Consider the following 13,174-nt stretch of genomic DNA (forward strand, 5'->3'; position numbering starts at 1 on the left):
ATTTTTACATCAGTTTTTCCCGGTAAAATGATTTTCGTCGATACGGCTATTTGAAGAGAAGTTGGATTTTTGCACTGTTTGTCCGGACGAACCACTAATCCAGTCGGACAGATGGCGTCACATTGTACAGACAGATCAAACTGTTGGTTACCACTTTTGTTGCATTCAATAGAAATCCAATTTTTTTCCCATTCGAAAAATCTACTTACTATATTAACCTTCGCCTCGCTCACAGACACCAGCACTTTAAAGTCAGAGTTATGATGCATATTTATAATTGTGCCATGCAAAACTGAAGCATTGGTAAAACCATTGCATTGAGCGCAGTACTTATTGTTAAAAAATATGGGACGTTTGTCTATGTGTGTTATCACGTAAGAAATGAATGATTTACACTTTGAGTATAACGGATGCTCTGTTTTAGAGCAAGACTCGGCGCTGATATTTTCGCAGATGTGTCGTGAGGAACTTTTATAATATTGAAAAGGAGGTTCATATACAGAAATATTCTCGTTATGTTTTAGGTTTTGAAGCAGAATTTCTTGTTTTTGAAAGTTAAAAATGAAATCAAATGATTTGACGATTATATCCCAGTTCAAAGCATTGGAAAGGTTGCCTCCGTTACAACTAAAAACAGCTTTATTAATGAAAGAGAGACCTGTTGAAACATCTAGCACCGGAATTTCGTTTAGCAAAAAATCTTTAAAAAGTTCGTCTTGCTTGGTTTGAACATCTACCTTTTTAATTCTATCTAAAGAAGTAGAATTTTGGCTTTCAGTATCTGTAGCTGAACAGCTTGTTATGAGAAATTTATTGTTAATGCATTTCACCTCAGAATGTAGAAGTCCAGCGTATTTCGACTTGCTTACTTCAGCAATCCCTGAACATTCTATTTCAAAATCTTCACAGCAGTTGCCAAATACAAGACATCTAGGATCGCAAGAACAAGGTATTACTTGCCATTTTCCACAAATGTTCTGACAGCTGTCTTTTTGATCTTCCTTTTTTATCATTATGTTCATGTTCATTGCAGAAAGCAATAATAAGAAAACACAGCTCCGAAGAATCGAAACCGACATAAATTGATTTAATTGTAATTGCATAATGTAAAGCAACAACTTCAGCTTCTACCAATATTTACGCAGTTGTGTAACACTGTGTTTGAATGTAGATTATATTCTCTTAATTCAGATTAATTCTTGGTCGTCATCTCTTTGAATAATCTGAGTTAAAGACAAGCTAGAAAATCTCTGCTCTGCCGTTATTACATTGTCCTTTATATTGTGTTTGAAAATCACGCGAGATGAATATGACGTGATACAATCTGATCCAAAAATAACTTGGTTTCTTAATAATAGGTGCAGTTTCAGCAGACGAAATCAATTGTTTCAGTTTACTTTAACCCTATCCCACTGGCAGTGTACGTTCCTAAAAAAACATATAAATAAAACTATTAAGTTTTTATTTTTTTCTTTTGTTTTTGTTTTTCTACATCTTGTCACGTGCTGTTTGACATTTACAGTTTCGTTTTATTATTTTATTGTGTTTGAAAAGTGACAGCTTTGTCAAAAAATTGAAAAAAAAATTTAAATAGTTTGGAAAATGTAAGCAAGCTCACATTTATGAAAAAAATATTTTCAAATAAAACTAATTGATTTAGAAACAAAAAGTATCCTAGTATTATAATTAATTAACGGATTTAATATTTGCAGTCTGTTCTCTTCAAATTATAATTATTTGTGACTTACACTCCCAGTGGACACAGCAGGATATGCCAATGTAGAAATAAATTACTGTGATATATGAATCAACAGAGATCAAGACGTGATTTAGAGCAGCGGTTCTCAACCTTTTAAGCTCGGCGACCCCTTTTTACAATCCCCCACTCTGCCGCGACCCCCCCCCCCCCGCCCGCTCACACACACACAGCAATAGAAGAACAGACAATAACAATCCATTTTTTTCAATGGTTTTTGGCGACCCCTGGCAAATCGTCAATCGACCCCCAAGGGGGTCGCGAGACACAGGTTGAGAACCACTGGTCTACTACAGTGATTACTTTTATCTCACGTTGACTTTGTTTATATTGTAAGGAACGTTCAATTTATTTTTTGTTCCAAAAAAAATAAATATTCAAAAGCTGTTTTAAGTTTTACAAGTTAAGATATAATAAGTCTATATCGGGTCAGTTGTCAATTATTTGAAATTGGCATAAATAAACGACCATGTACAAAATACATAATCAAGACCAATATTCTTAATAAGAAAGCTTAAAGGATTCTGAACATTAGTGAAAAAAAATGCCTGGGGCAGGATTTTAATTTTTTACCCTCACAGAGAAGAAACAAGTCACTAGTCACAAAACTCCTTTTTTAACTGGTATTATTGAGTGTATTTAAGATAAGATAAGATAATTTCTATTGATCCAATCAAATGGAAATTCAGTTTGACAATGTTTGTAAAATGTTTTATATGTTTCGGATGTTCCTTCAGGGTTGAAGATAGTTTACTTTCTAGTCCAAACCTCCCGCAGGACGACGGGGGATGGGAGCGGGCTGGGTTTGAACTCTCGACCGTCGATAAATCCGAACGACAGTCCAGCGATCAAACCGCACGACCAGGCAGCCATCAACAATTGACCACATCAACGTAACTACTGTAACAATAACAATATAGATGCAAATACAAACTAAGACTAAGACTAAGACTGCCTTATTGATCCTTACGGAAATTTGTTGTGATTACAAGGACTAGTTTCTCATATAAAGACAACACAACAGAAAAATACACATAAATACAACAGACAACATAAAGAGTTCATTCAGCGACTACACACAGGTATCTTGGTGCATTTCATGTTCCCTGATCAATGAGTGGCGGTGATAGAGTCTGACCGAGTGAGGTACGAACGAGTTTTTGTACCGCTCCGTTCTTGTTTTGATTGACAGCAGTCGCCCACTTCGCGACGACCTGACGTAGTTCTGATGGAGCGGGTGGCCGTTGTCTTCCAAGATTTTTTCGATTTTTCTTAGGCACGTTTGTTCAAAAAGTTCCTTTAAATATGGTAATTTTGTGAGTGCAATTTTTGATGCTTTTTTAATGATGTTTTCTAGACGTTGCAACAGTTTAGATGAGGCGTTGCCTTGCCAACAACTTATTCCGTATGTTAGCAGATTTTGTACAGTCGCGCCGTAAAATGTCTCAAGGATCTTCTTGTTTAATTTAAAACTGTTGAGTTTGTATAGAAAAAAGAGTCGCTGGGCTGTTTTCTTTGTCAAGAGTTCCAAGGTGGTCTTCCCATGAAAGCTTGTTGTTAATGGTAACGCCTAGATATTTATATGCCTTTACTTGTTCTATAGATGTAGTGTTTATTTGCAGTTCACGTATAGTTTGTTTTTTCTTTCTAAAATCTATTATAAGTTCTTTAGTTTTTGTTACATTCAGTTCAAGAAAGTTGTCGGTGCACCAGTTTGTAAACTCTTCTATCGAGCTTCGATACTGAGTTTCGTCTCCTGAAATAAGACCGACTATGGCAGTATCATCAGCGAATTTAATGAGTTTAACTGAGTCATAGATGCTTCTTATGTCATTAGTGTAAAGAGTGTATAGTACAGGAGAAAGTACACAACCTTGTGGAGCACCCGTACATAGTACTCGAGTTGACGATTGGGTGTTGTTGACTTTAACATACTGGGGCCGTTGGGTTAAAAAGTTTAGAACCCATGCTTGCAAGTAAGGGCTTACATTTAAGTTACTCAGTTTGTTTATCATTAGATGTGGCTGTATGGTATTGAAAGCCGAGGAGAAATCTACGAAGAGGACTCGTGCATATGTTTTGGGTATATCGAGATGCTTATAAAGCTGGTCCAAAAGCAATAGAATTGCATCCGCAGTTCCTCTAGCTGCTTTGTATGCAAATTGGTGAGGGTCACACAGGGAAACACATACACACTCACAACCAGCGCTTTATAAGATTGACTTCTATGTACTTCTCGATGACGACAGATGACCTTGTAACACTCTGACCGAGAGTGGGATGAAGGAGTTTTTTTTAATCTATGTGTGTGTTTCCAAGGTGACGATGATGAAACGGAAACGGTTGTTTATGGCTGACGGGTTTCTGATGAAACCACGACATGGGCTGTCATAATTGATGTTAAAAGAGGGACGGATCAGAGACGTGAGAGAGATAAGACGTGTTTTTTTTTTCTAGCGAGCTCTATCATGTTTTAATTATCATTGAACGTCTTACTACACACGTCTACGTTCAAGCTGAGTCTGTGAATATCTATAGATAAAAAAAAATTTAAAGTAGGATTTTAACCGTCTTATCTTATCTTATAAATTACAGACGTTTTTTTCACACACACATTCACACAAAAAGATAAGATTATTACGTCCTACGAGGATCCGTGTTTTAATCTAATCGTGCGTGTTAATGAGAGTCTTAAAATTCTGTTTTTCTATCGGTAGATAAAAGAGAAATGTTAAAAAATCGACATATAGACTTTTGTTGTGTGCTAACAAATATATTTCTATCTATTTTTTAGTTATTCGCTTGGTATCTGAATAAGATAGAATAAGGGCTCACTTTAAAAAAAAAAAGGTGTAGGAATTTACCAAACAAAAACTTATTAGTGGTGGACTAAGACTGAGAATTTTAAATACACGAAAAACTTAAATCTCACGTTAGTTATATCCCAAGTTTATTATATCCTACGTTCATTATAGTAGACGGTTATTGTAGCCTAGGTCCATCACAGTGTACGTAAATTATATTCCTAAGTATAATGTAGTCTACGTTTACCCTAGTCTGCGGTTATTATAGCCTACGTCAGTTATAACTTACGCACACTATAACCAACGTCAGTTATAGCTTACGCTCACTATGACCTACGTCAGTTATAGCTTACGCACACTATAATCTACGTCAGTCGTAGCTTACGCACACTTTAGCCTACGTCAGTTATAACTTACGCACACTATAGCCTACGTCAGTCGTAGCTTACGCACACTATAGCCTACGTCAGTTATAGCTTACGCACACTATAGCCTAAGTCAGTTATAGCTTATGCACACTATAGCCCACGTCAGGTGTAACTTACGCACACTATATCCCACGTCAGGTGTAACTTACGCACACTATAGCCTACATCAGGTGTAACTTACGCACACTATATCCCACGTCAGGTGTAACTTACGCACACAATAGCCAACGTCAGTGATAACTTACGCACACAATAGCCAACGTCAGTGATAACTTACGCACACATTAGCCAACGTCAGTGATAACTTACGCACACAATAGCCAACGTCAGTGATAACTTACGCACACAATAGCCAACGTCAGTGATAACTTACGCACACAATAGCCAACGTCAGTGATAACTTACGCACACTATAACCTACGTCTCATTATGCCCACGTTCTCTAAAGCTTACGCGTACCAAAGTATACGAATATTGGAGCCTACGTTCAGCATGCTCTACATTTATTAGTGTCTGCAATGATTATAGCCTACGTTTATTGCGGCCTATGTTTATTATAGCCTGCGGCTATTATGACCTACGGTTATAATACACTGCGTTTATCATAGCCTACGTCTATTATAATTTCTGTTATCAAAGCCTACGTTTATTAAAACCTATGTTATTTATAACATGCGATTATTATGACCTACTTACATTATAGCCAATATTTATTTAAACCCCTGCGGTTATTATGGCCTACGTTTATTATAGTCTGCGTCTACCATAGCCTACCTTTATCATATTCTACGTTTATTGATTAATTAACTCTTTCTATCCGTCATTATTTTCCCACGTTCTGACGGAATTCTTGTTTTCTGTAATTGCAATTTGCCTCCCCTGTTATGACTAAGTTTCAATTACATTTTCGTTTGTTATCAGAAAGTGTTTCATTTGGTATTGAATTAAAGGGGAACGCATGCTCTTTTTATTTATTACACAAAGAAAAGTTTATAAATATTAAACATTGATTTGATTTGATGAGATGAAATTCAACGATGGTAGCGTCACTTAGGAGAGAAAGAGTTAAGTCTATTTTATGTGAAGCAGAGAAGAAATAAAACCAGCTGACAGTTGCTGGCACGACACTGTACTTTAAGCGCATCTAATGTTGCGCCACGCCCATGATCTATAACATTGATGCTCAGTGACGTGTAACGGACGTAGGAATTAAAACTTGAGATATTTGACAATGAGCTTCCGGGTCTCTAGTAGCTTATATCTATAAACTACTAATCATGAATAGAGTACTGTGTAATGGAGTACTGTCCTTGTATACCGGAGGATTAAACAGGTCGCCTAAGATCTCAAGGACCCTTTTCTTTTCGGCAATATTTTAACCCAAAGCGGCTGAAAATGCTTTATGCAATTTTTAAGCTGTATGCTGTATTGCATTCGGTTCCACGACAATTCTTTCACTGACATTTCGTTCGCCGATAAATCGTTCATAACTTTTCGTTCACCCGACAACTCGTTCACCAGATATTTCGTTCACGCGACAATTCATTCACCCGACAATTCGTTAAACCGACAATTCGTTCACACGACTATTCGTTCACCCGACATCTCGCTCACCGACAACTTGCTCGCAGACTTGTTCACCGACATATCGTTCACCGACAAACTACTCACAGACAACTTGTTCACCGACATATCGTTCACCGACAAACTACTCGCAGACAACTTGTTCACCGACATATCGTTCACCGACAAACTGCTCGCAGACAACTTGTTCACCGACATATCGTTCACCGACAAACTACTCGCAGACAACTTGTTCAACGACATATCGTTCACCGACAACTTGCTCGCAAACAACTTGTTCACCGACATATCGTTCACCGACAAACTGCTCGCAAACAACTTGTTCACCGACATATCGTGCACCGACAAACTGCTCGCAGACAAATCGTTCACTGGATAGTAACCACGATTAGTCGGTGAACGTTTTTTGTTTGGTGTAATGCACAAATTGTAAGACAAATTTCCATACGGACAATAAAGATTATTATTATTATTATGAAACGTCAGTGAGCGAATCTAAGATGAAGTTACCTGGGATGAATTGACCGCGGATGAAGTGACCTGGGATGAAGTGGCCGGGGATGAAGTGACTGGGGGTGAAGTGACTGGGGATGAAATGACCGGGGATGAAATTACTGGGAATGAAATGACTGGGGATGAAATGACTGTGGAAGAAATGACTGTGGATGAAATGACTGTGGATGAAATGACTGGGGATGAAATGACTGGGGATGAAATGATTGTGGAAAAAATTACTGTGGATGAAATTACTGCGAATGAAATGACTGTGGATGAAATTACTGGGAATGAAATGACTGGGAAGAAATGACTGTGGATGAAATTACTGGGAATGAAATGACTGTGGATGAAATGACTGTGGAAGAAATGACTTGGGATGAAATGACTGTGGATGAAATGACTGTGGAAGAAATGACTGTGGAAGAAATGACTGTGGATGAAATTACTGGGAATGAAATGACTGGGGATGAAATGACTGTGGAAGAAATGACTGGGGATGAAATGACTGTGGAAGAAATGACTGGGGATGAAATGACCGGGCATGAAATGATTGTGGATGAAAAGACTGTGGATGAAATGACCGGGGATGAAGTGACCGGGGATAAAATGACCGGGGATGAAATGACCGGGGATGAAGTGACCGGGGATAAAATGACCGGGGATGAAATGACCGGGGATAAAGTGACCGGGGATGAAATGACCGGGGATGAAATGACCAGGGATGAAATGACCAGGGATGAAGTGACCGCGGATGAAATGACCGGGGATAAAATGACCAGGGATGAAGTGACCGGGGATGAAATGACCGGGGATGAAATGACCGGGGATGAAATGACCGGGGATAAAATGACCGGGGATGAAATGACCGGGGATGAAGTGACCGGGCATGAAATGACCGGGCATGAAATGACTGGGGATGAAATGACCGGTCTCGGTGTTTTCAACTATGATGCTAGAGGTTGTTTTTTTATTTAGCGAGGCAAATGGGGGAGATAATTTTTCCAATAAATATAAACAACTAGCGCCAAAGTTTAGATCTCAAGTTGCTACAGTTTTTATGTTATATGTTTTATGTATGACATTAAGTTCTGTGATATGATTCAGAATACTAAAAATCCGCGGATTAATAATAATAATTTAGTTACAGAGCGCAGTAAACAAACAAACTGTAGGCCCAAGGCGCTGTGATAACATTACAAACATAAACATGACAGCTAAAATGACAAAGTAATATGACAGAGTTTAAAACAGGTAAGTCTTAATCACTGTAACTATTTGGAGATGGTGTAATGTTATGCTGGGTAGGTGTAGTTGACCCACTTAATATGCTGAATAACTAGTTAGTGCTCAGCTCGTGATTGTATTTAAAAAATAAATACCGTTCTTGAAATCGGAAAACAAAGAGTACAGAGCTTTATCAGTTTTCCCCCGATCATCAAAGTCCATGAATCAATGGCAGAATGAGTTTTGTGAAATGATTGCTTTGTAAAACGTTATACAGTATCGGATGTTCCTTCCGAGTTGAAGGTAATCTACTTCCTAGTCCAAACCTCCCGCAGGACGACGGGGGCATGGCAGCGGGCAGGGTATAAACCCAGGATCATCGAGACGACCAAAAAACGACAGCCCTGAGCACAGCCATGCAGCTCTTTTCTGTCAATCGCCTTGATGAGCAGATCGTACTTCCAAAAATTGGTTAGTTTTTAGGAATGTTTCGTTTTTAGAATGTCTCGTTTCAAGAATGTTTCGTTTTAGGAATGTTTCGTTTTAGGAATGTTTTGTTTTAAGAATGTTTCGTTTTAAGAATGTTTCGTTTTATGAATGTTTCGTTTTTAGAATGTTTCGTTTTTAGAATGTTTCGTTTTAGGGATGTTTCGTTTTAAGAATGTTTCGTTTTAAGAATGTTTCGTTTTAGGAATGTTTCGTTTTAGGAATGTTTTGTTTTAAGAATGTTTCGTTTTAGGAATGTTTCGTTTTTAGAATGTTTCGTTTTAAGAATGTTTCGTTTTAAGAATGTTTCGTTTTAAGAATGTTTCGTTTTAAGAATGTTCGTTTTAAGATGTTTCGTTTTAAGAATGTTTCGTTTTAAGAATGTTTCGTTTTAAGAATGTTTCGTTTTAAGAATGTTTCGTTTTAAGAATGTTCGTTTTAAGATGTTTCGTTTTAAGAATGTTTTGTTTTAAGAATGTTTCGTTTTAAGAATGTATTGTTTTAAGAATGTTTCGTTTTAAGAATGTTTCCTTTAAGATGTTTCGTTTTAAGATGTTTTGTTTTAAGAATGTTTCGTTTTAATAATGTTTCGTTTTAAGAATGTTTCGTTTTAAGATTGTTTCGTTTTTAAGAATGTTTCGTTTTAGGAATGTTTCGTTTTCAGAATGTTTCGTTTTAAGAATGTTTCGTTTTAAGATAATGCGATGTTCAACGAACAACTATAATTATCTCAACCAATGTATCACTAAACCGTACTGTCAAAATAAATGTAAATAGTAAAGTTCCCCCTTTAAGACCTTGTGATCTATAGGGCAGATGATGTTAAGGTCATCTGTTTCTTTGACCAACGGTTAACGAGCAGGGCGTCTTGTGGCCAGCACAACGACCAACCACCTTTACTTTCCCCAACTAAAGTGAGGTACGTATTAGAATTGGGTGGACTCAGGGGCGCCCTAAGAAATCCTGCATTTAAAATCCCAGCCTTCACCGGGATTCAAACCCAGAATCCCATGTTCGCACTACTAAACCACCGCCCCCCCCCCCATTCCCAATTCAATGTACGTTTAATTTTCATTTTACTTTGTCTTTTAGGTCTGTCCTCTTTTAAGGGCTCTGCGCAGGTATCTGGTAATACAATATACCTGGTAACTCTAGATTAATCTATCTCAAAGATACTTGACATTGGACTTTCCAGTTCGTGATTTCCTTGACATCGGTACTCCCATGCCATTGTTCGACTCAGACGTTTACTTGTAAAGAACTAAAAACAATTTATATCAGCAACGATCATCCATCTGAAGACTATTTCTATTATGACAAGAATATTTCTATCTGTTGAGCTTTTTTCGCTTATCTTAAATTGCGTGTCTGTACAAACAGAGGGTAAGAATAATTATTAGAATTTTTGTTAATTTTCTATATTTCACTATAGTTGAAAGTGTTTTGATTAGAACTTAGCTATAGATATAGAATACAGAGAACTATGTATATGTATATGTTTTAACAGACTGTTTTATGTAATTGTAAAGATTTATTAGAATACAACTACTTTAAAATGTTATGTATACATAAATTATATATATATATATAAAATAAAAAGTAAGGCGTATGTATATATGTCCCGCATGGAAATCTAAACCGTTTGATCAACCTTGATAAAACTTGCCATTAAAGTTTTTTAGATCATTGCGGAGACCTTATTTTATGTTTAATGTTCCACCTACAACCGGAAAGCTCCAGAAGTAAAAAAAAACAAAAAAAAATTTATATATCTTCATTAAAAGACGAACATTAAAAAAAAAACAAGAAAGATCACTGTTTTTTTTTTTATTTCTACCTCACGTAAAAAACAGGGGGAGAGAACAAATAATCTACTACTTAGGAACTATCGAGGCGACAGAGAGCACGGCTAAGGAAAAAAAAAAAAAGGGGCGTGAACATGTTTTTTTTCACCCATTAGCTACGGATGGCTGCCTGGTCGTGCGGTTTGCGCGCTGGACTGTCCCATCCCCCTTCGTCCTGCGGGAGGTTTGGACTAGGAAGTAAACTATCTTCAACTCTGAAGGAACATCCGAAACATGTAAAACATTTTACAAACACTAAATAGCAGCGCCGGACTTTACCATTGTGACCAAGAAGTCATGGAAAGAGAACAAGTAATCTACTATGTATATTTACAGGTCAATAAATGGCAGGGTCCTCCTGTCGATTTACCAGGAGCTCCTGGAATTCTCCCGAAATTGCAAAAGATACGAAAAGGTCCTTAAGGTATACGGAATATATAGACAAACATTTTAAGACTGTTCTTAAATTTTTCAGCCTGCATGGGTGGTTGGTTTGGCTCCAGATGTCAGTATCAATGTCATTGCAAGAATAACTTGGCGTGTGATGACGATGGTCAGTGTGTAACAGGATGTGACGCAGGTTGGTTTGGTACCGGATGTCAGTATGGTAAGTCGCAAATTACTTTTTAAATTTATTGTTTTGGCTGAAATATAAAATACAGCGCTACACCAAATCTATATCTATATTATAAAGTATAAAGTAAGGCGTATGTATGTATGTATGTATGTGGTGAATAGACATCAAAACCGCTTGACCAATCTTGATAAAACTAGACAGGAATGTTCCTTGGGTACTAACTTAGACCGTAGTGTATGTATTGTAGCCCTAAAACAAACTTAAGAGCCTCAAAAAATATAATAAAGTTGTCCGACTCTATTAAAGCTATAGTATTTATGGATCTAGGCCATGGTTAACAACGTTGACATGAGAAAAGATCGAAAGGATTTAGACCTAGATCTAATTTTAAGAAATACACTTTGCGCAAAAACTGTGGCAAATTCTCCCGCTCTTGTATTGGCTTGATCAGTCAATCAAGATTCTGCCCCGTCTCAAACTAAACCAAGACCAGTGACTCATCTGGGCGCATCCATTGTCTTCCAAGTCAGTAAGGAGACATACATGATACATTAAACTCAAGCGGTGTAGAACTGTCGCGCTAGTGTGCAAAGGCACATAAATATACTTCGTCCATCGTGGTTCGATGATGACCACTTTTGTCATCCAGGGGGCTGAGGGCTTTGAAATGAGGTTTTATGCCTCCTCATGTGGCTGGTGAGACCTATGTGAGCCCGGAATGTTCGGCCGCACACTGGGCAGGTTATTCCAGCTGGAGCTAGTGTCAATTGTCTTGCTTTTCTTCTCTGGCGTTTTTCTTCTGCCAGCGTTGTTCTTTTTTCCTCAGCAACCTGTGCGCCAGTTTTCACAGCGCGACGCCATGATGCTCTGTCATGTGCCTCTGTCTCCCAGGTGCCTGGGTCTATGCTGAACGCCTTCAGAGAAGCTTTGAGGGTGTCACTGAAGCGCTTTCTTTGACCACCCTGCGAGCGCTTTCCTTCGCTTAGTTGGCCATACAGGAGTCTTTTAGGGATGCGGTGGTCTTCCATTCTGCAGACGTGACCTGACAATCGCAGCTGGGACTGCATCAAGATTGTGTGGATGCTTTACAGACACTCTCTTCGAAGGACTTCAGTATCTGGTATTTTGTCTTGCCATTTGACATTCAGTATTTTTCTCAGACATAAATACCCATATACACACACCTGTCCGATCACCAACCTAACTAATATCCGCTTTCCAGCAATATATATTAGGCCTAAGTTTTCTTACTTACTATATAATATTCGTATTAAATATGTAAATTATAAAGTATAATTAGTTGAAAATTTAAAAAACTACAACAGACCAATGACAAGAATCAAAGTTTGTAAATACTGTCTTTATGTGAATGTTTACAGTTAACCTGGCGACATTATCGGATAATCTAGTTACTATGACACCAACCCAAACATCAACAACATGGCTGACAGATGGAGATGATACCACGTGCAATGGAGATGTAAACATTGGCTCCATACAAATAGATTTCAACGGATCCTACCCATTCACGTGGTTAAGAATAAAAATAAAAAATACGTGTAAGTAAATTGGAGATTCAAGTGTCTTATTTTTTCTTTGATCTGTGGAGATTTCTGAAGACAGATCTAAATTAAGGTGATTATATATTCGGGGAGCAAAAAGTGGGAGTCTTGTCAACCATGGGACTTAAGTAAAAACATTTCTAACTTAATTCACATGTTGCTGAGCAACAGAACTTTCAACAATCGCCATTACAATAGTATATTGTACAAATGAACAAAATACCCAAAAAAAAAATAAAAAAATTTAAAAATACTCAAGTTTAATGTATTCATTTGTTTGGATCAGTTATGTAGGGCTCAATTACCTTTTTTTTTTGTTTGGCGTAATTCATGCTTTAAGCTTTCTCACAACGCTGTGTTCCTATCACTTATCTGGACCAGTTGGAAAGGGATAGGGTGGAGAAAGAAGGG

The 13,174-nt window shown here is 37.5% G+C and overlaps 1 protein-coding gene across 5 annotated transcripts in view; it reads left to right on the top strand.

The window, feature by feature from the left end:
* The window catches only part of LOC106072290 (multiple epidermal growth factor-like domains protein 10), a 154,860-nt gene that overhangs the window by 119,170 nt on the left and 22,516 nt on the right, over positions 1–13,174 (top strand). For 3 of the 5 annotated variants that reach the window (XR_008778230.1, XR_008778229.1, XR_008778231.1), the window contains exons 1-3: positions 10,019–10,163; positions 11,100–11,231; positions 12,581–12,760. The exons of the other annotated variants lie outside the window; for them this stretch is intronic. The gene's annotated coding sequence lies outside the window, so the exon portion shown is untranslated. Of the gene's footprint in view, positions 1–10,018; positions 10,164–11,099; positions 11,232–12,580; positions 12,761–13,174 lie in introns of those variants that run through there. 5 annotated transcript variants of the gene reach the window in all.

Source organism: Biomphalaria glabrata, chromosome 5 (assembly GCF_947242115.1).
Source record: "Biomphalaria glabrata chromosome 5, xgBioGlab47.1, whole genome shotgun sequence".
Classification (NCBI taxonomy): domain Eukaryota; kingdom Metazoa; phylum Mollusca; class Gastropoda; family Planorbidae; genus Biomphalaria; species Biomphalaria glabrata.